This window comes from Bos indicus, chromosome 8, assembly GCF_029378745.1.
Source record: "Bos indicus isolate NIAB-ARS_2022 breed Sahiwal x Tharparkar chromosome 8, NIAB-ARS_B.indTharparkar_mat_pri_1.0, whole genome shotgun sequence".
NCBI lineage: Eukaryota > Metazoa > Chordata > Mammalia > Artiodactyla > Bovidae > Bos > Bos indicus.
Genome location: NC_091767.1, coordinates 104197738 through 104220385, shown reverse-complemented (window position 1 = coordinate 104220385; position 22648 = coordinate 104197738). Strand labels below are relative to the sequence as shown.

The 22648-nt window shown below is 44.8% G+C and overlaps 1 protein-coding gene and 1 long non-coding RNA gene across 16 annotated transcripts in view; one reads left to right on the top strand and one right to left on the bottom strand.

The window, feature by feature from the left end:
* The first annotated feature begins 1818 nt into the window (after positions 1-1818).
* Positions 1819-22648, top strand: part of TNC (tenascin C) — a 102481-nt gene continuing 81651 nt past the window's right edge. For 2 of the 14 annotated variants that reach the window (XM_070795354.1, XM_070795356.1), the window contains exon 1: positions 1823-2064. The gene's annotated coding sequence lies outside the window, so the exon portion shown is untranslated. Of the gene's footprint in view, positions 2065-22648 lie in introns of all 14 variants that reach the window. The other 12 variants (XM_070795357.1, XM_070795358.1, XM_070795362.1 and 9 more) reach the window with 9 other exon arrangements.
* On the bottom strand, positions 8560-12904 carry LOC139184660 (uncharacterized). 2 transcript variants are annotated; one of them, XR_011568217.1, is made up of 3 exons: positions 12663-12904; positions 11913-12073; positions 8560-8774 (listed from the first exon to the last, which is right to left on the bottom strand). It is a non-coding gene; the product is annotated as an uncharacterized lncRNA (long non-coding RNA). The 2 variants fall into 2 exon arrangements; XR_011568218.1 differs by having other exon boundaries at positions 8560-8753.

The window sequence follows — 22648 nt, the reverse complement described above, 5'->3', positions numbered from 1 at the left end:
AGTCTTTATGCCATATAACGTGTATAATATACTATTCTAATATTGTATTCCCTACCCCAGGGGATAAAGTGAGCAGACATTGGAAAGCTAAGAGAAACGGAAGCACTCACTAATGGTAAGAAGACATGGCCTCATGCTACAACAATATGCTTTGGCTAAAACGCAGAATTAAAAACTTCCAAAACAACCAACATTTGAATCAGCCAAAATAGTTCAAAAGTTCAAATGAACTGTTTAATGACATGACTAGTTATGGGCTTTCTTGCCATCTGGGAAGGTCACTAAAGCAAAAAAATCCTAGAATACCAGGGCCAGAGAGACCATAGGAATGACCTTCATCTTGTCCCACTTTGTTCAGATGGGGAAACTGAGGCCCACAGCAATAATGATAGGTGTGGGGTGATATCTTCAGTACTGGAAACAGCTGAATTATTGAAATCTCTGTTATTAGTGATTAATTCTAAAAAAAATTAAGGATCTCTGAATTAGCCCTGCAGAACAAAGACACAGCTTCCATATACAAATACAGCATGATTTTTACACAAGCAGTGTTACGATCTACCAGGGCATAAAGCATTGTCTACATGTCGTCTGAACAATGTTCTGGGCTGTGACGTGCACTAGAACTGTGGATCCCAGGGCTGTCATTAAATGCTCCCAGGGTGTCTTCCAGTACTTCTCTGAACCTCAGTTTCTTTGTCTGTAAAAAGGGGACAGCAGGCATGCCTATTACACTTTCTGGTTAGAGGATGTAATGAGACAACGTCCATAAAGCACTTTGCGTGACACCTAATAGCGACTTCATAAAGGAGGGTCTGGCAGTAGCTGCAGGTTAAGTGATACCTCATTTCCCTCCAGGATCCCCCAAAGTACTAAGAGCTGTGACAAGCTCAAGCCTGGGTGCCCCGGCCTGGCCGCTTCCCCGCTCCCTCCCATGCCTGTGTGTGCCCTGAGGATTCCCACTGCATGCTAACCACCAAACTCACCGATGACTCAGAGCCTGGAAAGAATCCACAGCAGGCTGGAGAGCAAAGGCACAGCTTATGTTTCAAAGAGTAACTAGCTATTTTTTTTTTCCTTATGATGGATACCTTTCAGCAATTGAGAAGAAACCTCAGGGAACTCTCTTAGAAGACGCAGCTTAGAAGACAGGATCACTGCACAGGGCATGAATGGCGTCAAAAAGCTACTCCCCTGTAGGATACCAGGGCTGGGACAATACTGCCTGTAAGCAGCTGGGCAAGGCTGCCTCCCCCTACAAAAGACACTGGGAACTGATCCGTGTGCCCAGCGCTGTTCCCACCTGCTGACAACTAATCCCTTATCTCTCTGCTGGCCCCAGAAACCCCAAACACCCCAGGCTTTTGAAAGGCTTTATTTATCTCCTCTTTCCAGGAATTCGGCTCAGGCCTTCCGCTCTCTCCAAGGTGCCACTGAGCAGCTGCTGCCCAGTGAGCACCCGGGGCTGGCTAGCCTGGGTCTCGGGTCTCGTTTCCGCGTTTCCAGCCTGCCTGGGGAGAGAGCCAGAGTTCCCCCCGCTCCCTGCGCTGCTGTCTCACAATTAGAAAATCCTTTTGGGGAGCAAAGCAAAAGTCACACTTTACTAACAGCTGCTCCCGGTCGGGGGCAGGAGAAGAGGGAAGAGGGAATTCCTACTTTTGCAATAAATTGTATGCAAATAGGTTCTTTCCCTGGCAGAGAGCAGAGCCCGTCTTTCATGAGCTAACGCTGTTCCGCTGGGAGGGCTGTTCCTTTAATTCACCAACTGAAAAAGTGGGAAAGGATGTCTGGAGGCGAGGCGTCCCATTTCAGAGGAAGGAGCTCGCTATATAAGCCAGCCAAAGCTGGCTGCACCGGCCACAGTCTGCCTACTGTCACAAGCTCTCCCGCGCGCAGGCACACACTCCGCGCCGCCGGTCCGCGCCGCCGGCCCTCTGCACAAAGACAGCGGGCGCTCGGTGACACTGGGGGGCCGCGCACTGGGAGCCCCGCTGCTCACATCCAGGTACTTGTTCCATGGAGCTGGTTCACTCAAGAATCTAGGGCTTTCCCAACTCCAGAAAGGTAAGTCTGTTTCACCCCATTACCAAAGATCACTATGATAGACTGCTTGCATTTCCGATACAAAGTGGGTTGTGGTTTCCTAAATGATAAAACTTTGGCTTTATTTTGGCTGCTGGCAGAAAGTATTTGCTATGATCAGATGCACCTTGACTTGTCTTCTACTTGCCCTCTTCCAGTCTTTGAGATTTCTGTCTGCTTGTTTTAGTTCTATGAAGAGTTCCACGTGCAGGAAACTTTTTAGGAAGTTGTTATCGCTGCCATTCTTCAGAGGGAGAGTGAGAATTCACTCTTAACTTGCCACCTGGCTGACTCACCTGTGAATATTTCTGTTTAAGGGTTAAGGTAGCAGAGTTTTACAGTGGAGTTTCCTCGTGGCCTTTCCATGGAGTAGGTTAGGAGGAGATTCGTAGAAGATGGTAGAAGAACAATAAGATTTTACATCTCAGCAACCCTTACTTTACAGTTTACAAAGAGTTGTGTACTATCCGCTTGTCCCTATGACATCCACCCTGTGGTCAGACTTGGCAAGGGATGCGGGCTGGGTGAACAGAGAAGGTAACTCCTAGGGTCAGGTGGACAAGTACAGACTACAGGACGGGAGTGGTAGACACGGGCTTCTGTTCTGAAGGGTGGTGGGGTGGGGGGGGGGGGGGGACACTCCCTAAGGATGCCTCCTGACTCATTGATCCCTGGGCTGGGCACCTGGGTATATTTGAGGTGCTCAGAGTCAGCAGCATCCTATATCTTTCTAAAATCACCTCTCCCTTCTCACCTCTCATTGCAGAAAGCCCTGAGAAACAACTGCCCCTGGGGATGGGAAGCACAGCTCCCCTGGCAGACTGGAAAGAACATAGGGGGATTTCTCGGTCCCAGCAGTGTTGTAAGGGGATTAGGAACTTGGGTTTTGAAGCCAAGGATCCCTTTTGTATCCCCATAACCACCACACCACACACAGGACCCTGGTAAAAATATGTAACCTCTCCAAGCCTCAGTTTTCACTTCTTTAAAATGGGGACAATACAGTCTGTTGTTATTATGAGGAAATGAAATATAAAGAGATTGGAGGAGCAAGAGCTCCAGAACTGGAAGTCTGGGTAATCACTGTCATTGCCCCCAACTTAGAGGAACTGAGGCACTAAGTCAATCTTGGAGTGTTTCTTGTGCGTTCCTCACCCCACCCCGACTTCTACTCCCTGACTTTCTGTCCCACCAGGTCTGAAGGCACCTCTCTAGCTGGCAGGTCAGACTCTTGGCTGTATTTTACAAGCTGGAGGTTATGTTGGCACAGCTTGGGAGAAAAGGGAGCAGCCTAGGTTGGACATAAAATGTCGAGCACTGATGCCAGAAGGCACAGGTTTTGAGTTTGGGCCTTTGCGGATTCTGAAGCTCTCCGTTATAAAGTACCATGCTGCTGCCGAGGGAGTCCTTGGAATGTGTTCCGTCCAGAGGGAGAGCAGGACAGGGAGCCTCCCTTGAAGAATGAATGCCTCTTTTTCATGTTTTTGTGAACTTCCCCCCTTTTGATGGTGTTTTCCCATCTGTGCTTTAGAAATAAAACCTGCTGCCTCCCCCGACCGGCTTCCTGCCTTGTCCTGAGATGTGGTGAGGCTAACTTAGGAGTGGGGGAAAGCTTTGCTGGGTGCTGTTGAAACCTGTGGGAAGTCTGCTGGCATTGTGGGCATCCAGCCCTTTGCAGCAGACACAAGTGAGTGTGCGTTGAAACTGTGTGTCGCTGGGAGGTGATGGCGTTTGGGGGAAGAAAACGAATATGCCTATTCTCTGATTTGCACAAGCAGTGTGAACTGGATAAGGATTGAGAAGGGTGTTGCCAAGCTCTTTAGGTGTTAACTTTTTTTTTCCCTATGCTTTGAAAAACCTAGCTCCCCTTCTCCTTTCACCAACTCCCTCCCTCACCCAAAGGAACCAGCCTTGCAAACACTGGCTTTATCATCTATAGAGAGGAGGACCATCTGTATCTCACAGGGCTCTTGTGACCCTCGGTGAGATCATATATATCAAACTTGGCACAGAACCTGGCATGTAGTAAGAGCTCAATAAATGGAGATTTTCCTTGGTTTTCCTGTTTATGAGTTTGCAAGGACTTGGCCAAGATTAGTGTTCTGAGACAGTGGTTATCAAAAGGCAGTGGAAATATTCATCAAGTGAAATGGAAATGAACCAGGCAAAATCCTGCTATACGGCAGGTAAATGTGGGCCGATTTGATTGCAGCAGGGTTGGAGGTTCCAAAACTCACCCCAGGGCCCTCTGCCTCTGGGACATTTCCACAAAATCTTGAACACGCAGAATATAGTTAAAAATTAGGAAGCTGGGTAGTGTGTGTTCAGGCTGCAGTTTTGCACTTTGACAAGGATGTGTGCCCCTCATGATCCAGTGGAATTCCAAGAAGTTTCCCAGGTAACACAGTAGATAGACATATATTCCCCGGGCAGGGCGGGGGGGTGGGGGCAGGGGGAGCGTGTTAAATGTTTAGTAAAGTACGAGTTTTTAATTAACAGTCATGACAGCAACAGCCAAAACACAAGGAAAGCCCACTCTCTAAATCTTTGTATACCTCATCTCACTGAAGATCCGCATGTGTCAGAAAGGGACCATTCCTACTGGACAAAGCTCGAAAAGCAGAGAGAATGAGTAACAGAGCTCAGAGGGATGGAGCCTTGTTTCAGACCCAGGTCCCCACGACCCTCAAATCAGGACCCGTTCTGCCACATTCCTGCTGAATGCTGTTGCTTCTTGAACTGCCTTTAGAAGGAAAAAAAAAAAATTCTTTCTGACTAAATCTGCCCCTCCAGCCAGACTGTGGCCACCCATAAATACAGCGGTAGCCTGATCATATAACCAGAATGGAATTTGGAAAGGGAATTCAAGCTGACAGAATGAAAAACATATCCCCCTTAATCCTACCCTTTCTAATGCTCACAATGGACTGTGAACACCTATTCTCACCTCCCCCTGGATTTCTACAAACAGCCGTGCTTTCTTAGAGGAAAAAGTATCCAGCTGGCTTAATACACAAGTCACGCTGAAGTCACAGTGGTTTGGAATGCAGAGTAGGAAACAGACGTTTAAGTTAACTCCATATACAAGCCCTCTGTGATGATAACACACACACACACTCAAAAAAGTTAATGCAGAACTACATATTACATATGTGATAGGATGGTTTGCCTCTGGTTCCTCATCAATTTTTCACTCCAACACTGCACGTTCTGAATTACTGGCCCCATTTCATGGCCAGAGAAATCGAGACCCAAGGAAGTTGAAATGATGCATCTGAGGGTTTCCATAAGTGAGGGCAGAGCTGGCTTTGAACCCAGACTTTTGGACCAACACCCTACTATTCTTTCCACTAGGCTGTATCACCTCCAGCAGTCAGGCTGGGCAGACTTCCATGAAACCCTGAAGGATGTCTCTTAGTGGTTGGCCAAGGTGGCAGAGAAGCCCTCTGCTGGCTTTGGTGTCTATTGATTTTGCAGAATAGCCCTGTGTATATCATTTTTCATGGTGCTCAGAAAAGGTCAGCTCCTGGTGTTGAAATGCTCTGCCTGGAGACAGAAACGTTCAAATTTCATGGCTGGGAGAGAGAAGGATGACCCTAGAGGCAGCGGTCAGGTCATTATTGCTGAGTTTCATTCTAGAAAAGTAGGCACGCCCTTTGCCTTGTTGGACAGGTGGGAGCTCTGACGGGGAAAGCAGGGCTGTACCTGTGCCTGGATCCTCTCTGAGAGCCAGGTATTTGAGAGCATGTTTTTAAAAGGGCTGATTGGAAGATGAAGTGAAGTCAGTGTGGCCAGCCTTGGGGCAGTGAATCCCAGGAGATCAGGAGATAGTTGTAAGCTCTAAGCCACACATTCCCCTGGTATGGTTCAGCTCAGACGCCCTGCTGTCTCACATGGAGCAGCTGCTCCAAGCCTTCATCCTGAAGACCAGTGTGTGTGATGCTGTCCTGGACCATAACCCCTCAGGCGTGCTCCTGCCCGACCCCTCTTCCCCGGGCGTTTCCATCGCTACCTATGTTGGTCTATGTCCTCAGGTCCTCGTTGGCTGCACCAAGCCTCCTCTGTTTCTTCCTGACTTTTAGAACCCCTCTAAAAGCCCTCCAGGCTTCCCTGGTTGCTCAGTGGTAAGGGATCCACCTGCAATGCAGGACACGCACGTTTGATCCCCAGGTCGGGAAGATCCCCTGGAAAAGGAAATGGCAATCCACTTCAGTTTTCTTGTCTAAGGAGCCTGGCAGGCTATAGTCCACGGGGTCAAAAAAGAATAGAATGCAATTTAGGGACTAAAAAACAGCATGGTTCAATCACATCTCACTTTGAGAAGATCACAGGGAATCCCCTTGAATCTAATCCCAGGCTAGTATACACACCTTTGACATGTGGGAAACATTAGATGAAGGTTCGTTTCCAAGAAGGAAAGCCCCTCTAAACTCCCATAAATTCTAGGCAATAATTCCATCCAAAGCAAAGAGCAATGGCCTTACTATCAAAAGGGACTGTACACACCTACATGCCTACCTGATTCTCACCCCGGTGACCAGACTGCTTATTTTAGTTATGCCCTGAAGCCTAGAAATCCTTTTGTGTTCCCTCCTCTGTTGTCTCATTTTTCTGGTATCTCCTTAACTTTAGCAGCCACATAAGTTCAACACGTCATCACTACCTTTGACCCTCCATCATGGAAAAAAAGTCAGATGCCCACAGTGAAAGCAGATCGGGAATGGAAAATCCCTTTCATGTGTATTTTTAGTCTATTTGTGAGTGAAAATGAAAAAAAAAAAAAAAGATCATTTCATGCCAAGTTGTTTCAGATTTTTTAAATATCCTGAAATTCACAGGCCCTTAATTATGCAGCCATGGTAACTCGAATAGCTTTGGATGGTCCTTTAACCTCCCCTCTGTCAAGAGCCAGAAATATTTCATAAGCTCTGAAAGTAGACAGCTTGTTTCAGAATTAACCATTGATCAACTGTTACCCTGGAGAAGGTGAGTTGGCAGCTACGAATTTCTACATGAACGTGTCCAAAAAGTTCTTCTAGGAGGGACTGACAATGGCAATAACTAATATTTACTGAGGACGCTACAGGCATTGTGCCATTTAATCTGCAACAATTGCTTCCAGCAAGCAGAAATGCCTCTCAATTCAAACCTAGGGGACCCGAGGCTGGAAAAGTTTAAGTGGCTTCCCCAAGGCCATGCAGATAATGATTGCCGAAGTCAGAACTCAAAGGCAGTTCCAAGTCCTGAGCATGTGGTTATAACTGTCACACTCCACACTGAAATTCTATTCATCTCTGATAACAGACGAGGCTGGACAGAAAGCAGGGCTCAGAAAGAGTCAGAGATGTGTCTTTCAGACCTCAGTGTTCTCTTCAGCAGGTGGCTGCGGCTGCTCTCTCCAGCTCATTCCTTCAGGCCCCACTCCCTGCAGAAACTGTCAGGAAATAAGTAGTGTGTTATTTCTAGCACAATATGGTTCCCCAGGGGCTTCCCAGGTGGCGCTAGTGGTAAAGAACCAGCCTGCCAATGCAGGAAACAAGAGACTTGGGTTTGATCCCTGGGTCAGGAAGATCCCCTGGAGAAGGAAATGGCAACCCACTCCAGTATTCTTGCCTGGAGAATTCCATGGACAGGGGAGCCTGGTGGGCTACAGTGCATGGGGTCACAAGAGTCAGATACGACGGAACAACTACACCACCACCACCTTCCCTGTAGTCTACAGTCATTTCTTAGGGCCTATTACTAGTGGCGAGGGGCTTTCCCGGGGGCTCAGTGGTAAAGAACACACCTGCCAATGCAGGAGCCTCAGGAGACACGGGTTTGATCCATGGGTTGCAAAGATCCCCTGGAGGAGGGCATGGCAACTCACTCCAGTATTTCTGGCCTGGAGAATCCCATGGATAGAGGAGCCTGGCGGGCTACAGAGGCCTCAAAGAGTCGGACACAACTGGAGTGACTTGGTGAGCGTGCACGCGCATGTTTCCCCTACCAGGATGGAAATGGCAGGAGGTGAAGCCTGATCCAGGCCTCAGCCCTGATGCCAGTCTGACATGACGCAGGGACACGCACAGGTAAGCAAATGCTCACCCTGCTGGCGGGCTCACACACCACTCTGACAGTTCCCGCAGAGCTCTGCACTTCCCCCACACACCTCTGTGCATCATAACTGCCCCAATGATCTCCTCCCCCCCACCACCTGACTCACAGCATTGAGTACAAAGTCATCAGAGGCGGGAACCCTGTCTGCTGGAAGCTCATTCTCCCCAGAGCTTAGCCACCTGCTGGCAGGTGGCAGGCCCTCAGTAAAGTATTGCTGAAGAAACTCTGCTGTCCTAATGGAAATGAACAAAAAGCACAACATGGCTTGGCTTCCAAACTGGTTCCTACGGTGACAGAAGCATTTTCACATGCCAGACACAGTTTCAAGAACACAGAATTCTCATACGTTTACAAAGGTATAAAATAAGTTTTCTCTGTGTCACTCTCAGATTTCCCAGCAACCAAATATTATTTCATAGTTAAGTAAACTGAGGCCACAAAAGGTTATCACCTGCACAGAGTAGAAAGTGGTGGCGATGGGATTCTTCTCCAGGAACTCCCAAAACTGCGCTTCTCGCACTGTGTTGTTGGACATTCAGGTATTATTTCCATTTTCCAGATGAGAAAAGAGGCTAGAGGTAACAGGATACTTGCTAGAGGAACAGTCACATTTTACAAGAGTATTCAATAGAGAGAGTAATGCTTAATACAAATACAAGAATTTCCAATGGTAGGCTTTAGATAAAGAGATATATCAGACAACTTAAATTTAATCTCCCAGGGGTGTGTTCAGGATAAAACCGCACTTGGAGGTAGGCAGGAAAAAATGAGGCTTCTCATGCTGGCCAATGCAGGAGATGTGGGATTGATCCCTGGATTGGGAAGATCCCCTAGAGGAGGAAATGGCAACCCCTCCAGTATTCTTGCCTAGGAAATCCCATGGGTGGAGAAGCATTCAGTCCTCCAGGGCTGAAGCAGGCTACAGTCCATGGGGTTGCAAAGAGTCGGTCACGACTGAGCATGTACACACACACAAGAAAAAAAAGAGATGGGACATTGAATATTGAGTGCAAGTCAGTATATTTTGGTTCAAAGCAGATTGAATATTGAGTGCAAGTGCAAGTATATTTTGGATCTAGCTCTATGCCTATGGATGCCATGTAGGGAAAGCCTGGCTAATAGCAGTGCCCTGGGGAATTCTGCTAAGCATGCCATGCAGTAAGCATATGCATAACCTTGCTGCAGAAAGCGACACACCACAGCCAGCACAAGAGACCTTAGAGCAACACTGGACTCCCTGCCAGCCAGAGACCCTCAGCAGAGACCCTCAGGAAGAGGACCAGAGACCCTCAGGAATACTGCGTCCAGGATAGGCTGGCACCAAGAAACCAACCAACCAACCAACAACAATAGCAATAAAGCTTGTGAGGACCTCGGGCCAAGGACGCCATGACTGTCCACCGGAGGAAGAGACAGCTGCAGGGAGCACATACCTAATGAACTCTGAGGGCACAGGAGAAACGCACCTGCGGGGGAGGTGGCTCGCAGTGGGCAGAGATACCTGCAGTGCCACCCCCAAGGAAGTGGTCTGCTCTCTGAGGTCCTTATGTCCTGGGTCCTAGGGTGGATGCACAGAGGTAGCTCTATGCAGAGATGTCACAGAAGGATGTTCCAACTGATAGGTGGGGGCGGGGGCTGGGAGTAAAAAGAATTTCCCTTGAGCCCATTGAATGTTGAAACTCAAAGGGCTTGTTGGTAGCCTCCAAGCCAGGGTCCTGGACAATAGACCTGAGAGGCTCCTCCGAGGTGTTCTGGGGGCTGCCGGGTAGAGGTGGAAAGGCCAAGCACTCAGCCTTATTTCAACCAAAGCCTTTCCACTCTTTTTTTAAAAAAATTATTTTATATTAGAGTGTAGCTGATTAACAGTGTTGTGATAGGTTCAGGTGAACAGCAAAGGGATTCAGCCATACATACACATGTATCCATTCTCCTCTAAACACCCCTCCCATCCAGGCTGGCACATAACGTTGAATAGAGTGCCCTGTGCTATACAGTAGGTCTTTGTTGGTTATCCATTTTAAATAAGCACTGTGTACATGTCCATCCCAAACTCTCTATCTCTTTCCCCAATTCGTCTCCCCGGCAACCATAAGTTTTTCTCTAAGTCTGTGAGTCTGTTTCTGTCTCGTAAATAAGTTCATTTGTAACATTTCCTTTTATATTCTGCATATAAGGATATCATATGATATTTCTCCTTCTCTGTCTGACTTACCTTCCCTCAGTAAGACAATCTCTAGGTTTGAGAGAGTCATTTCCTAGGCAGGTTGATAGGGAGTCTAGGGGTCCCCAAGGAGAGAGGGGTCTGGAATTCTCAAGGAGGAAGAAAGGACAAATTTTTTTCTTTCTCCACATTCCTTAGGATTATATAACAATAATGTATCCTGCCTAAGGACAGTCTCTGGATTAAACCTTCTGTTATCTTAAAATGTAAATTATAGGAGTAGGTCTGATGAGGTCTTTACAACCTCCAGACATTCTTTGGATTATATAACTTCATTGTTAACTCTAGCAAGCGGGTACTCTTTCTGCCCCCTTCTGATGCCTATGTCAGAAGCTTTCTCTATCTCCTTTATACTTTAATAAAACTTTATTACACAAAAGCTCTGAGCGATCAAGCCTCGTCTCTGGCCCCGGATTGAATTCTTCTCCTCCGGGGGCCAAGAATCCTGGTGTCTTTGCGTGATTCAACAACAACCTTTCAGATTCATCCAGGTTGCTGCAAATGGCATTATTTCATTCTAAAACCCTTCCACTTATCTCTTTGGGGCACTAGCTTCCTCATGAAATGTCATTGGATGAAACAGTTCCATGGCCAAGGAAAAGCAAAAGGTTTTGGAAATTGCTGGCATAATTTATCTTCCCTCATTTTAAAGATGCTGAAACGGAGACATGGAAAAGGAAAAAGTCCTTCTAAGACCTCATGCCAGTTGGCAACAGGGTCAGCACTGAATCTGAGGTCTTCTAACTCATGCTCTTGGAAGACGGGGGCAATATAAAAAGTGTCAGAGCTAATACATTCTTTAGAAAGGAAAAATCAGCAGGGTTTTATTCCCTGAACAGCTTTAGCGCACATGGGCTGAGCCAAGGAGTCCTCTGTATTAGCGATCTATCATTACATAACAAATTCCCACAAAATTTGATCGTTTAGAACAACACACATTAATTATCCTGCAAGTTGTTGTAGGTCAGGATTTCAAGAACAGCTTAGATGGACATCCTGCATCATGGTCTCTCATGAGGCTGCAATCACAGGGTTGGCCAGGATTGGGGTCTCGTCTGAAGGGTCAACTGGGGAATGATTAAAGCTCACTTTTGTGGTTGTTGGCTAGATTCATTTCCTTTCTAGCTGTTGGTCTGAGGCCACCCTGACTTTATTGCCACGTGGGCCTCTCCAGCATAGCCTCCAGCATAGCTGCTTCATCAAAGCCAGCAAGAGAGAGAACTTGCAAACAAGATAAATATTACAATCTTGAGTAGCCTAATGGTGGATGTGATATCACTTTATCTTAGCCATGTTCTATTGGTTCAAAGGAAGCCTCTAGCCACCCCACACGCAGCAAGGAATTACACAAGAATGTAAACAGCAGGAGGTAGAAACTGGAGCCAATCCTTTACCTGCTATTCACCTGCTACTGCCTCCATCATGCCAATGTCACCAATGTCTAACAACTTCTTATCAGTAAGTTCATCCAACCCACTTGCTGTCATATGGATGAGCAGTCAGTACTTACAGTAAACACTAGTGTGGACTTCGTCTTATTTAAACTTCTTATCCATTCAGTACCAGGTAGAGCCTGGTATGTTGCATCAGATGTCATAGGAGAGCCATGAGTCCTCTTGAATATAACCCCAGGGTAGGATCTTCCAAGGAATGACTTCAAAATGCATTTTACTAAAGGGCAAGACAATTCAAAGTGACCCAAATTGAAACTCACCCATCATCCCCCTTCCCTGACCTGTTTCTCTCTTAGCAGATATTATAATGAAAACTTAACTCTAGGATTAACTCCTTCTCTTTTCCACATTTTTGTCACTATCCCATCATACACCAATTCTGTGAACTCTACTGCCTTGACCTGGAAATCAGTTCACTGCCTCCCACCCTCCCCATCATCACGCTAGCTCAGACTGTGATGTCTCACAGATGGATGACTGCAGCGTTTCCCTATTACTTCCCAGCCTTCCCTTCAATCTGTCCCTCAATATTGGATTATAGAAATCAAGATTCCCAGGCATAAAGCTTTTGCCAAATGATTCTCTTTTGGCCACAAAAGAATCCCTAGGAAGGCATCAGTTTTCCCCATGATCTGGCCCAGGTCTCCAAATGAACCTTGTAACTTCAGCTGTAATCTGTGCTTTCCACACCAACCATTTTGTGCTTTTCATGTTTTTCCAAAAGCCATTCCTTCTTTCCCAGAATGTCCTTCCCTCTGTTTGTCACCTACTCATATTCTTTTGTCAAAATTCAGTTCAGGACCCACCTCCTCTAGGCAGAGTGAATGTCCCTTTGCTGTCATCCCATTCATGGCATCTTTCTATCATCACTTTATCATTATGGAATTCTCGTCTGCTCATAGGTCAACTCTTCCTTTAAAGTTTAAAAATAAGGATCTGTCTATCTAGTTTTTCTAAAATCAGATACAACTGGAATAAAATCCATTGTGTTCCAGATTTGGATTTTCCTATCTCACTAGAGCATGTTCAGAAAGCCTACAACCTGAACTTGTTTTCATGCTTAGCCCTCTAGGCTCTCAACTGTGCAAAGTGATGTCATAATACAGGACAGGGGGAAGTCAGCCCAGCCCTGAGACAGGAAACCATCTCAGGATGCAGACTTAGGGAATGTCCTTGCTTTCAGAGGTGGCCCCCAGGATCAAAGTTTGCATTGCCTGGGATTTTGAAAAACCAGTACCAAGGACAGAGGAGGCCCATCTAGGGATCTGAGGCTGAGTCACTAGAGACAGCGGAAAATCTGGCAGCTATAGCAAGGACCTGTCCACAGCTAGTGGGAGGAAGGAGAGGGCAGAGAATGAAGATAAGAAGTTTCTCTGTTTTAGGGCATGGAGCAATTCATAGCCCAGGGAAAGTGCTGGGTTAGGGTGAAGAGTATGGTTCTGGCATCAGAAAGCTCCAGGTCTGAGAGTTTGCTATTTGCTCTAAGCCTCATTTTTTTTCATCTGTATTAAAGGCAAAACATTAGTAACACCTACTCCATAAAGTTATTGTGATGATTAAATGATATAGTACAACTGCATTGCTTAGCCCAGAAATGCACTCAGTATCAACACCCTATTGTTATTGCTGCTCTTGTTATCTATCACTGAAGTAGTTCTTGGCAATAAAACTGCACTAGAGGAGTAGTTCCCCAAAGTGTGTCCTGTGGGAGAGTCTCCCCATGAGGTGCACCTCAAAAAAGTGTTCCATACAACTCAGGCTGAGAGAATGAACTTATGCTGGGGGAAGGGTAGGGGGGTGGGAGAAGGGGTAGTTAGGGAGTTTGGGGTGGACGTGTATACACTGCTACATTTAAGATGGATAACCAGCAAGGACCTATTCACAGGGAACTCAGCTCAATATTATGCGGTAGCCTGGATGGAAGGGGAATCTGGGGGAGAAAGGATACATGTATAGGTATGGCTGAGTCCCTTTGCTCTCCAACAGAAACTATCACAACACTGTTAATAGTCTATACTCCAGGATTTAAAAAAAAAAAAAAAGTTAAAAAAATAAGTTTAAAAAGTGTCTGTGGCCAAGAGTGGAGAACACTTGACACTGTCCTGTTCTTGGAAATTCATAGTTCACATATTCATTCAATACGTAATTCCAAGGGCTAGAAATACAACAGAAGACAAGACACAGAGGTGCTTTTATTCGTGGAACTTATGGTGAAAGAGGTAGGCGAAAAAAAGGAAATCAAACTTACAGGATGGTCTCCAGAAGATACTTGCTGCTGCTGATGCTAAGTCGCTTCAGTCGTGTCCGACTCTGTGCGACCCCATAGACGGCAGCCCACCAGGCTCCCCCGTCCCTGGGATTCTCCAGGCAAGAACACTGGAGTGGGTTGCCATTTCCTTCTCCAATGCATCAAAGTGAAAAGTGAAAGTGAAGACGCTCAGTAGTGTCTGACTGTTAGCGACCCCATGGACTGCAGCCTACCAGGCTCCTCCGCCCATAGGATTTTCCAGGCAAGAGTACTGGAGTGGGGTGCCATTGCCTTCTCTGAGATACTTGCTAAGAAGTCTAAAACAGTGCAAGGGATCAGACAACAGCTGGTGGTGAGGGGGCTTGTTCTTTTAACTAGGATGAGACATGGAGATGATCTTTGAGTAGAGATCTGAATGCACTGAGGAAATGAGCTCTGTAGGCAGTGGTGAAGAGTTAGGATTTTATTCATTGTGACAGGAAGCCAGTGGGAGATTTGAGGTAGAAGAGTGTATGAGGTGAGACATTTTGTAGCAGTTAATGTTCAGCTTCATTTAACCCAGTACCTTCAGACATATATGAACACAAACACCCTTTCCCACTCTCAGACCTGGAGCTTTCTGATGCCAAAGCCATACTCTTAACCCTTACCGAGCCCTTAAACCTCAGCCCAGCTACCGAAGAACGTCTTGGAACATAGTCTGGTAAACATTGCATTGGCGTACCAGGCTTCATAGGTTTTAAAAGGGCTGTAAATTTAGATCTATAGTAAAAAGCCAAACAAACTCAGGCTGAAACAGGCAAGCTCAGAGTGGGAAAACCTAGCTCCAGAGGTAGAAAGAGACAAGCAGAGCGTCACTCTAATTAGCAGCTCTTCTTGGCTAAAATGGTCAGTGAGCACAGCCAGGCTTCAGCAGACTCTGGAACTCCATCTCAGGCCAAATAAAACTTGCCAACATCTGTCTAGCATCTAATAAGCATTTGCAAACAATACACCTTGGCTTAAGCATTCTCCAAGGCGGGTGGGGAGGGGGGTTATGAAACTTGAGGTCCAGCCAGACGCTCTGAAAGAAAGACAGGTCAAATATTTCTGCGCTTACACATGGACAGCCACCAGCTTGCTGTTGAAGCTCTGGGAAATGGAAGCTGACGGTGTCTGCTCCCCTTATCAAGAAGTGCTAATTTCAGTTTTCACCTTATATGAACTGCAGGACGTTTCTGAGTGCGTCACCCCAGTGTAGTGGTTGGAAACACGTATTTCAGACTTGCAAATCAGGGTCCAAAAGGGCCTTTGCCTCTTTTGTCAGTCGCTGAGCCTCCCTGAGTCTAGATTTAATTTCTAAATAGGTCTATTAATACCTGTCTCACCAGGTTGTCATGACAAAGGATAAGATAAATGATAACATGTTTTTAAAAAGCAGCTGGGATACGGCTTGGAACAAAATAGGTATATAGTTGGCTTCCCCAGTGGCTCAGTGGTAAAGAATCTGCCAAGGAAATGGCAACCCACTCAAGTATTCTTGCCTGGAGAGTCCCATGGACGGAGGAGCCTGGAGGGAAGCAGTCCATGGGTTCGCACAGAGTCGGACACGACTGAAGTGGCTAAGCAGCAGCAGCAGCAGGCTTCCCCAATGGCTCAGCGGTAAAGAATCCGCCTGCTAATGCAGGAGATGCAGGTTCGATCCCTCGGTCAGGAAGACCCCCTGGAGGCGAGCATGGCAACCACTCCAGTATTCTTGCTGGGAAAATCCCATGGACAGAGGAGCCTGGCAGGTTAGGTTACAGTCCATCGTGTCGCAAAGAGTTGGACACAGCTGAAGCTATTGAACATGCATGCATGCAGGCTTTCAACAAAATGTTAGTTTCCTTCCTGCCCATTTCAATCTGTATTTGCTTTTATAATAAGGTCATCACTTATTAACTAATTACTATATTCCAGCAAGCATCAGGAAAGTATGGGGTGACAGCCTATTTTGTAAATAAAGTTTTACTTGAACACATCCACGCTCACTCATTTATGTCATGATTAGGGCTACTTTACTACTGTAGAGTTGAATAGTTGTGACAGGCCATCTGCCTGCAAAGCCAAACATATTTACTGTCTACTCAAACATATTTACTTAAGAAAAAGTTTATTGACTAGTCAGTGTGTTAAATTTATACATGTAATTTCCAATCACTACAATGCTGAAAATTGGATATATTATATTTATACGAATGAAGGAATTGAAGCACAAATAAAGGTTCATCTAGTAAGTCTTCATCCAAGAACATGAACCCAAATCCTATACCTAAAGGATGCTTAAAAAATGATAGAACAGTTATTCATTTGTATGATCCAGCCTTGATTTGCTCCTGACTACCTCTGACTTTTATGTCTCTCAGGCTAAATTTCTTGACCTTTTGGCTACTGTTGTTGCTCAGCTGCTAAGTCGTCTCTGACTCTTTGCCACCCCATGGACTGCAGCACGCCAGGCTTCCCTGTCCTTCACTAGTGCCTGGAGTTTGTTCAAACTCATGTCCATTGAGTTGGTGATGCCATCCCACCATCTCATCCTCTGTCGCCCCCATCTCCTTCTGCCCTCAATGTCTCCCAGCATCAGGGTCTTTTTCCAATGAGCTGGCTCTTCACATCAAGTGGCCAAAGTATATGCTGAACTAAATGATCCTGTATGGAAAGGTCCCCACCCCATCTGTTTCCTTATTTATCTATCGGTCCGTTTGTTCATATAAGTCCACTCTTTCAAAAATGAAAGCTGCAATTTCTAGACCCTCTAAAATGCTCTCGTGTCTTAACTAATATCTTAGAAGTCATACTTTTTTTTTTTTTGGAAAGCGCATAGCATGAGGCCCAAGCTTCCATCCAGGAGAGATTTTTAAGCTCCCCTGTCTGCTACTTCTCACTTTATCTCCCTCTCACTTACTCACTTTCTCTCCAGGCCAGACACATGGAGAATAGGCTGTTTCCAGGGACTTTAGAGATTTGCCTGAGATATAGATACTACAGTGCATTTGGCTTTGTGCCTCCCCTTCAAGTTCAAAACTGTGTAAGAGTTATGTGCGCCCCAAGCCCCAGTATCACCTTCCCAAGCGGTCCCATTTTAGAATTTCAGTAACTCTATATCAACGATGGTGGATATCCTGCTGATATTTATTGCATGAATACTAAATCATCAAACTGAACAATGAATCTTGTTGCGAAAGATAGCACAGTATGGCATAAAAAGCCTAGGCTTTGGAATTATAAGACTCAGCTCTTTATTCCGAGTCAACTGATTACTGACCGGGCAACTTGTTTAACCTTCTCAAATCTTCAGTTCTCTCTCTTGTTTTTCAAAGTTGACTTATTATTTACTCATGGCTTCACTGTCGCATGTGGGCTTCTCTCTAGGTGTGGTGCGCAGGCTCCAGAGCCTGTGGGCTCATTATGTGGTGCACGGGCTTAGATGCTCTACAGCATGTGGGATCTTAGTGCTCTGACCAGGGGTCAAACGTGCATACCCTGCATTGGAAAGCCAGTTCTTAACCACTGGATCACCAGGGAAGTCCTTAAACCTTCAATTCTCTTCACAGTAAAATACGAACAGTGCTTCCTAAGTCATAAGGTTGGTGTCAAAGTTAAATGGCCTCACTAATGTTCCCAGCACAGGACAAATGTTCAGTTGCTAGAGAGGCTCCATCCTGGAGCTACACAGTTATCATGGACGAGCCATTATTGGGGTGTCATTACTCTCACCTAACATGCAAGGAAATGAAAGAGGAGAAGGTTTAGGATTGCTTCCAAATCTGCACTTTCTCCACTCTGTGCCATCAAACTTATGACACACTTCAAACAGAATAATCAAATAAGTTTGGGAAACACTATGGATGTTCCCTTTCTTGGAGATTTCAGATAAACACAAACATATGAAAGACCCTAGAAGATCCTGAAGTAAAGAAGCCGGGGGTAATTTGTTTGGTTTAAAATAACATTTTCCAAGTAAGTTGAATTAGGAATCTCTTCTCTTTGCGTTAATAACTGTCAACATGTTGTAAATAGCACTCTAGAAAAGGCTGCTTAAAGTTGCCCAGCTAGATTAAACTCAAGGCAAGGGTTGGAAATAATCTCTATTTTTCAGGCTATGTGAAGCTTCTCCTGTTCTCTGTGTAAGTCATAAAGCTCTTTCATTGCCAGTAATTATTCTGGACCTTTATCACTGGGTCCTTTTGCAATTGGTCCTTTTAACTCAGTCATGCAAACCACTCCTGGACATCATTAAAGGAAGGCTGCAGAGCCAAGGGTTAGGAATGGAGCCTCTGACTCATGAGTCAGTCTACCCAAATTAAACTCCAGTTTCCCCTTTTTTGCTTTGTGACCTTGAGCTGTGCAAGCCTCTGTTTCCTTATCTATAAACTGAGGAAAATAAAGTCAGTCACCTCAAAGGTCTTGGAGAAGATTCAATAAGATAATCCACATAAGACACCTTATGCAGTTCCTGGCTCAAATGTGTTCAATCAATCTTAGTTATTATTGCAGCATTTAAATCACCCCTTTTTTGAGAAAGAAAAAGTAGACAATGAAGGTATGTCTGCCTTGCCTGGGATCATACTCATTAATTACTACAGTAGTTTGAGTTTTTTTCTGACAATCTAGTTTCCTGCTTCTAGTCTTAGAGGCATATTTCCATTTTAGGAGTCAACTTTCATCAAAATGTATCAAACATTATTGAAGTTGATTCATACAGGCTTTTATAATCGTCAGTGACTCCATCTGGCTCCCTCTGACACAGGCATCAGTCAAGCCGCATTCCATCCATTTAAATATCAGCACATAGAGTCGGAAAAGACGGCCAAAGCTAGGTAGTCTTGCTATGCCAAATATTTGCACACATACTAACACCAGCCCCCACCATGGAAGACATTGCTAATCCATCACAACACCTTTTTCCCTTGAGTTCAAACACAGCCATAGAATCTTTCTCAAAGTGGCTCCAGGCAGCCATTATCAGCTGATTGAAATTGACACATAAACTGAAAGTTGTCACCTCAAACCAGATTCAGCCTCTTAACCAACACTTGAGTGACCTCTACAGTATTATGATTTGTTTAAAAAAATATATATGTTCAGTGCTGTAGAGCTTCCTAATAGGGGAGGACAAGAAGGAAAAGGAGAGACAAGGAGAATACTAACATCTAGGTAGCACTTATTATTAATACACCAGGCATTTATAACTCCTTATCACACTCTGTCTCCAAAAACCCTGGGAAAATCTTTATGTTACACTGAAGAAGCCACAATTCAGAAAAGTTAGAGGACTTTGTCAAGGGCTCCCAGCAGGTAAACAATTTGATTTCAGGTCTTCCTAACTGAGAAGACAATTTCCTTCTCTCTCCCAACATAATTCCTCTTAAGAGTTTCCATATCCCCTCCCAAGACTCCATCTCTGGCCTTGGGTGGCTGATAATGAGTTGACAAAGGCTACCGTGTTATGCAGCTCTTTTTAGAAAAGTCTCTTTTTTTTAGGGTTGAGTTATGAGTCCATCTATAACCTGCCCTTCCTAAATAAACCTCTTTATTTTTGTACCTTGCTCAAGAGTTCAGGAACCCATTTTCCAATACTTGTGCAAGAGCCAACGAGATTTCTTAAAATTCTGGATGAGAGCCGAAACAGAGGAGGTCATTGTTCCACTGGGAAATGAATTCAAATCTATTTTTGAAACAGTTTTCCAGAATTTTATAGGAACCTATATTGTTGCCACGTGGTCAGACCCACTTTTTTTTTTTATTTTCTTTTCTGTCTAGGTAAAGAAATAGGACAGAGAAAGCAAGTGCTCTGCAGAATTTTTATTTCAAAAATTGAAACCAGACCATACCAGGGCAGTTTGTGGTCTGAATGTATCAATGGATCTAGTCATATTTCATCTGAGCTTTTCTTAGGTATACTAAACCACAAGTATGAATCTCATTATTGTGTCTGGGTGGAACTACTTTATGGATTAAGATTTGTGGGCTTAACTTGGTTGGTAATGAAATGTATGTTCAAGGGATGGGAGGGAGGAAGCCACGAAGCACTTCCAGTGCTTAGGCCAAACTCTAAAGAAAGAAACACTCAGGATTGGGCAGGGATGGGGGGGTGGGAGGTATTCTTAAAATTGGCCGTGTGACTTGGGTCTAAAAAAATGAAATCCAAAATTAGGTTCAGCAGAAATATTGCCGAATCAGCAGCGGACCACGCGTCACTAGAACAAAAGAGACTCTAGAATTGAAACCATACATGACTCCTTGCAGCCCCAAGAGCGGCTGTGACTTGCCCACAGCAATTGGCAGAAGCGTGGCTCTCAGCTCACTGTGTAGCTTTTCAGTCTATGGCATGTGCTTCTATGTGGCCCCATGAGAGCCTCCAATCTCTAGGAGCTTAAAAATAAATAATGAAAATTCAAAATACAAAAGGAGAGAGAGTGTGACCTAAATTTAATAAATAACACTGCAATGAAACTGGAAGGATTCCCAGTAACCAAGGATGCTGCCTTTGCATTGAAATCAGAGTTTTACGCTATCTTACATGCCTGGTGAAGTCCAGCTCCTGCCAAAGGTCCAGCTGAGTATACTTCAGTCAGACAGAAAGCAGGCAGTACTGGGGCCTCCAGAACTCGAGGTATTGATTAGAATCTTATAGGAAAGAGTCAGGTCTGTCTTGGATATTTTTTGTAACACTTGTGCTTATGGCATCTGGCCCATAGAACTGATACAAACTCAGTGAATAGCCAAATGAGCAAAATGAACTAATTCCAGGAGTGGAGCTATAATGAATTCCTCAATACGTCGTGCCTTAAAAGAGATCACAGGAGAGCCAATTACATTAAGGCCATTATGAAACAAAGATTATTTGTTCATCAATTCCACGAAAATAAGCATCAGCTAACTGTAGGTAAGCTCAAATCAAGAAATATATTTAGCTACATTTTATTCAAATATAGTGTGCATTTATGATATTCAGAACACAATAGTTGGTGTTGGGTATTAAGAGATGAATGACACAGATGTGGTTCCTGCCCTCGTGGGGCTTGCAGTATACATACAGTCTAGTTGTATGGAGATGAACTGCTAAGTTGAATATAAGTACAAGACAGAATTCGCTTATTGCTCTAAGAGAGGAAGATATACATATGTGATAAAGCTACCCAAATCATTTTTAGAATGACATGTGACGGAAATAATATCAGATCAATACTCAGAGAATTCAGAAGAGGAAAAAAAGTTACCTGAGAAAGCTTCTAATAATAGATGATTTTTTTTGGAGCTGGATGTTGAAGGATAGAGAAATGTGCCTGCTCAGATGGGAACAGGACTACTGAAGAGACTTCAAGACATCTGAAATTCTTCCTCGGTGACAACTGAGCTCAACAGCGTCTCCAACGTGTCTGTCAGCATGCTTCGTTTCTACAGAACTGGCAGGTCATGTGGCATCTTAAGGCCCCAATCCCAGGATACTGATAGTATTACCCCCTTGAGCCAGGTGTTTGGCAGTTATATAGACAGAGCTTGGGTTTGGTCTTGAATCATAACTCCTTTCCTTGGCCCAGCACAAAAGACTTTATAAGATGGTGGCTCAGAGCACTTACGTTGGACTTGGATGGACCCATGTTCAAGTCCTAACTCCACTACTTAATGAATATCTGAACTGGCAGAGACGCTTACTTGTCCTCTGACTCAGTTTCCTCACCTGCAAAGTGAGGACAAAGATACCACCTCATATCACTTTGTAAGAGTTTAAACTGGAGATTTAAAATGCTTGGCACAAGCTCTGGCAATTAAGCACTCAGTGAATGATAGTTTATTACATTTTATTATCATTGTCATCATTTCAATTTTGTCTTGATCATACAAGGCCTCTTCAATTGGTATTTGGGGATCCTAAGCACTTCCTCCTCCAGGAAGTCGTCTGTGAACTTCCAAGCTCAGAGTGACACCTCTTCTCTCAATGCCTGCATCCATACTCTCGCTGCTACTGGACTTTGTGTGTGTTCTAACTTCTGAGATTTCTGGAAACAGAGAAGAGGTCCTTACGCTGCTTAGTTTTCCCAGCACCTAACAACACATCAGGAGGCACATTATAAGTAAACTGCAGGTAGCTCCTGAAAGAGGCTTAACATTTCTACTCCTGCTCCTGGCTTAGAGTGTGCTGGGACACTTAGGAATATCACATATATTCAATCCACAGTACAAGGATTTAAAGTCAGTTCTTCCAATGAAATGTGACTATCGATAAATAATCATTGTAAATGCATAAAAAATAAAGTTGATTCTATTTCATGACCTTTCCAGAGGAAACTACAAGCTTTTTGATAATAGAGACTGTGCTTATCTTCTTCACTTTTATATCCCTCATGCTTAACTCAGGGCTTGGCATATGGTAGTCACTTAATAAAGGCATACTAAAAAGATATATAATTGGATGGATGAATGGATGGATGGCAATTGAAGAAATCCTATAGGACCAAGAAATCTAAACATGTCAACACAGATGCTCTCTAAGATCCCATTGCAGATCTTTCTTTCTGGGGA